The sequence below is a fragment of the Notamacropus eugenii genome, chromosome 5 (assembly GCF_028372415.1).
Source record: "Notamacropus eugenii isolate mMacEug1 chromosome 5, mMacEug1.pri_v2, whole genome shotgun sequence".
NCBI lineage: Eukaryota > Metazoa > Chordata > Mammalia > Diprotodontia > Macropodidae > Notamacropus > Notamacropus eugenii.
In genome coordinates, this window is record NC_092876.1 from 428,279,075 (window position 1) to 428,284,536 (window position 5,462).

General features: G+C 34.5%; 1 pseudogene; it reads left to right on the top strand.

Moving 5' to 3' along the window:
- Positions 1–278: 278 nt before the first annotated feature.
- LOC140503104 (F-box-like/WD repeat-containing protein TBL1XR1 pseudogene) lies at positions 279–1,788 on the top strand (annotated as a pseudogene).
- Positions 1,789–5,462: the final 3,674 nt, after the last annotated feature.

Sequence of the window (5,462 nt, forward strand, 5' to 3'; positions counted from 1 at the left end):
ACATGACTGAAAAAACGATTAAACAACAACTTTTAGAAAATTCTTAGGCTTGTGAGTCATAACCTAATTTACTATAATTAAAAATTGGGATAGAAAACTAATGAACCAATGAGTAAGAGAAAAAGGAGTCTCTTCTCACCACGGGGTTGAACCAATTTAAACTGCATGGCTGGGTCCAGGACAAGGAAGTATTACTGTCCCTGTGGATCCTGATGAGTGGTCTCTCAATACTAGAATAGGTGTAAGTTCTATTTCTTTTTCAATAAGTGGGAATAAAGATGAGTATAAGCAGGGATGAGATCAACTTTTTGGTATATAGCTACTTGCAAGAGTCAAAGTTTTCTCATTCAGCATTTACCTTTGGCATAGAAAGTCATCTTAAGTCAGTGAAATATCAAAGGTGCCCTGGTTGCACCTGCTGCTCTGATTTCTATCATACAGAAAGGCCTGCTGCTGTAAAGACAGAAGTCAGTATTAATGTGGTTGGTACCTTGTTTGATGGACGATCTGTAGAGGCTTTATCATTGACAGATGCTGTGGTGCTAAGTACAAACCAGACAACAAGTGTACAGAGGCAAACTTGCCCAACAACATGTTGCAGCCACAATTCAACGGTGTTCAGCTGGAGAAAATACTGCAAATGGAGAAGCAAATGGAACCCATAGTATAGCAAATAACCACACAGATAAGATGGAGGTGGATGGAGAAGCTGAAATCCTCCCCCCAACCCACACCCCAAACAAAGTTGTAGTGTTAAGGGATCAGGAGTCAGAAGTATTCATCTGCACCTGGAATTCTGTTAGTGACCTTCTAACTCTAGGATCTAGTGACTCAACAGCAAGAATATGGAATCTTAGTGAGAATAGCACAAGTGGCACAATCCAGTTAGTCTTTTGCCATTGTATAAAAGAAGGTGGGTAAGATGTGACTAGCAACACAAAATGTTATATCCCTCATTTGGAATAGTCAAGGGACACTTCTCACCACCAGGTCACATGATGGATTTGCCAGACTGTGAACTAAAAACAGTAATCTTGCTTGCACTTTGGGGCAACATAAAGGTCTTATTTTTGCGTTAAAATGAAACAAGAAAGGAAATTTCATCCTGAGTGTAAGAGTGGACAAAAACAGGATTATCTGGGATGTACATACTGGTGAAGCCAAGCAGCATTTAACACAGGCATTGGACATGGATTGACAGAGCAACAATACCTTTGTCTTGTAGTATGGATACGTACATTCATGTCTGTAAATTAGGATGAGATAAGCTTATTAAAACATTCCAGGGACACAGAAATGAAGTCAGTGCTATCAAATGGGATCCAACTGGTACCCTTCTGGCTTCTTTTTCTGATGACATGACTTTAAAGATATGGATTATAAAACAGTAGAGTTGCGTACATGATTTACAAGCATATAATAAAGAAATTTACGCTATCAAATGGAGTCCAAAAGGAGAGGAACAAATAATCCAAATGCCAACCTCATGCTAGCCAAAAAATGTTATATCGCTCTTTGATACCACTATTCCTTATGGGATGTGGACTGGGGCATCTGCATTCAAACTTTGACCAAACATCAAGAGCATGTATACAGTATGACTTTCAGTCCTGAAGGCAGGTACTTGGCGAGAAGCTCCTTTGACAAATGTGTGCACATCTGAAACAGGTAGTTCATAGCTATAGGCAAACAGGTGGAGTGTTTGAAGTTTTCTAGAATGCTGAAGGAGAAAAAGTTGGAGCCAATGCATCACATGGTTCAGTTTGTATACTAGACTTAAAGAAATAATGCTACTAATTGGAAGCCATGGACTGACTATGAATGTGTATGTGGTCAAAATTTCTATCCCTCTAGTCCACTGGAACCATGGTCAGTTCACTACAGCCAAACCTAAGAGAAATCTCCACATATGCTGTATATGGACAAAGCAAAATAACACCTGAAGAGGATAACGAGATTTCTGTCACAGCTTGTGAATCCTCTTCACTAAATGATGGCCTCTTATCTGCTGTGCTCCCAAATAGCATTTAGAAGCTTGGGATAGGAAAAGCAGAAGAACTATAAAAGAAGAACTATAAAAAACAGTTTATAAGTGCACCAAATCAGGAGACAAATGGCAGCTTTTCCTCCTCCTGCTTTGCCCCATATCTAATCAATATGATAATCATATTCTTTTTTAAAAACTTTCTCTCAATATTTGAGCAGTTTATGTGTACAGAGAAAAACGTAAATTTTCTAAATTTATTCACTTATTTTTTTTAAATTTTTAAATGGAAATGTATGTAAATATGCAACTATGGTTTGTTTCTTGCTTTTCAAATATTCTTTTTCAGTTTTTATAGATGCAGGAAGTAAAGGAGTAACTCTATTTCTTGTTTGTTTGTTTTTTTTTTACTTCTTAAACATAAAACAATTTTAAAAAATATCTTAATACACTCTTTTAAAGTGACCAAGTGATGGTTGTTCCATTTTGTGACTCTCAGAGCACATTTTCTATTGGCTGTGTATTGGGGTGAGGGTTGATTTTTAAAAACACATATATGTCTAAAAAGTGACATTGGTCATGTTAAACAAAAGAACTACATTATTTGTAAAAGGTATTCTGCTCTGGTTTTTCTGATGAAATGCAGAAGTTTCTTATTTGGGTCATATTTTTACAAACAAGAAGCAGAAGTGCAAAATTTTATTATTTATTATTTTTCAAAATTTTAGAAAAATTATAAATACAAGTGGTGAATTAAAAAAAAAATCTTGTTGCTTTGAGACCATAGCTAATTATGGTTTAGTTGTGCACTGTTGTGAAAAGGAGCAAAGTAGCACTCTGGAGTTTTTCGTTTTGTTTTTTAAGAGATAGAAACCTTTCTGGACAAGGGTTTATTAACTTCTACCAGAAGTATCTGTCATATGTGTAGGAGGTCTGATATATATTATATCTAAATTCCAATATTGAAAATAATCTCTCATGCCAATTTTCTTTACATAAATCAAAATACCTTTGGCATATATTTGATAACACTGTTATTATGTGGCAAAATGTTTACTACCTTAGTTTCAAAAGAAATCTTTAGAACAGAAGATTTGTTTTAAGGTGTCTTTAAATGCAATGATTCAGCTTCTTAAAAAATAATAATACTTGCAGTAATATCTCTGCTGCTCTGATTCTGCAGTTCATTATTACTTCTGGCTATATTTCTGAAGTATAAGTAGGTGTAAGCTGCTATTTTTTATTAATCACCACTATATTGTCATTTAACCTGTTTACAATACCAAGTATTTTTCTCAACAGACAGCAAACTTTTGTTCTGCTTACATGAGAAGAGTATATCAAATTTTCTTTTGTAGATTCATGAATTTATGTGTTCTTGTTTATGTGTTCTGTTGAAAGGGGTCACTTCTTGTTTCATGCCAGATTCCAAGGCTATAAATTTCAAAGAGCATAATTGTTAAATTTGTGTAACAGATGTTTTAATTAAGGAACAGCTTCTATCACAGAGCTTTGCAAACAACCACTTTATAATACTATTTCAAACACTAATACTTTTGTGATTATTATTACTTAAAGAAATTAGTCTACTTTGTTCTTAGTTTATGCATAAATTGATTTAATACAAATAATGCAATTTTTTTGCCATTGATTTTCTGCTGTTGTTACAAACTAATACGACTTGAAGCAAGTTTTCATTTTGCTGAAGTGCGACAGCACTGACCTTTGGTAATGAGAATACACTTAATTCCACATTTATTGTTCTATGTATTGAAGTTTTCAGTGGAGAATCTATTCTATATCACAGTATTTTTAAAAATTCATATCCAGAAAGGCAATCATTCATGATGGTTCTGTGCCAGCTCTTTTTAGGGTTTTGGAACATATGACAGATGTCTAGAACAATTACCTTGTTCTATTATTTTGTGTAGTTGTGTAGGAAACCTCATAGATTGAATATCTGACACACGGACATCTTGTTTTTATTGATAGAGCACTGCGTCTATTGACTGACTTCTGTTGCTGTTTAAAAAAAGATAAAAGATAAAAATAAATCAGTGCAATAACTTTTAAATGTGCTTCTAGGAATAGACATAGATGTTTTGAATATGTCTAAGGTGCATTTTCCTTTAGCTATATACTTGTCAATTGCACTGAAATTAAATCTGAAAGTCAGAGGTGATTATTGATAGTACTTTGATATGGACAATTTATTCATTTGCATAGTTATTGACTTCTTTAAGCCAATTATCAAAAGATAATCAAGGAAATCTGCAATATGGCTGCCGAAATAGATAGCTGCATTTTTATGCTATTGTCATTTTTCCTTTTTCAATCTTTGACTATTTTCCTTACAAAAAACTTCCATCATAAGAAACCTACACAGTTATAAACATGTAGTTTTATTACCTTCCAGTCCTATCTTACTGAGAGATAGCCATATAGTAGGGCTGGGCTCTTCATGAACATTGGATTATTTATTTATTTTTGTTGCTGTTTTCGATGTCGTCATTGATTACTGATATGCCATGATGTTGCTCCCAAGCTGTTGTAAAAAAGAAAAAAAAAAGTAGAGTATAAATGTACCAGTCAGAGACTAAGTTTCACAACCTTGTGAAGTACTGTATGTATGGAGTTCCTACTTCGCTTCTCCTCCTTCCCCCAATTTTCCCCAAGGGTTATAATGTTAGTAGTTCTTCTAGGAAATGTTAGTAGTTCTTCTAGGAGGATGTGATCACACTAAGTAGGATTACATTTTGATCATTTTGGTATAAACTACAGTGATGAATTTGTTGTTGTGGGTAAAGAGTTGAAGTTTGAGGGATTAACTAAAGAAGACAGTAAGGTAAGAGGGGCTGTCATGTGTCCCATTCATTCTTAAAGCTTAAGGAATCTCATTGTTCATATCCATGAAGGAAAGGAAGCCACATTTTCTCATGTTTGTTCCCTTTCTATTAATGTGGATCAGGTCCCATCATTGACTTTCTGATGTATTTTAGTCCATGATAATCTTTAAATAGGTCTTAGGTTATTATTGATAATCCAGTTGTGATGAGTAATTCCCTAGTCTTAGATGTGATTCAGGATGAAACATCTTTTAAAAATACTAAAAGTGTCTCCCTTTGTGGTTTAACAACTAATTATGGTGCAAAATGCAGGAATCACCCGATGAAAGGTTTCTTGCTTTTTGACTTGTACAAATGTCAAGAGAAAGGCCAAAGATTTGTGCTGATTTAACTTCACTTTTAACACACTCCTTTTTTCCTTTCCCTGCTTTATGTAAAAATAGATTTATGAGAAATGACTGTTTTTAAGGAGTTATCTTTGTTTAGATAGAATGGTTTAGTTGAAGGTATAATTACAGTTGTGGAATGGACAGATCTGTAGGGCGATATGTGTCCACCAGAGCGATTTTGTGTGAATTACAAGGAGTTGATGTGGGCAGAGGGGAATTGGGGCTTCCTCAGATGAGCAGAAA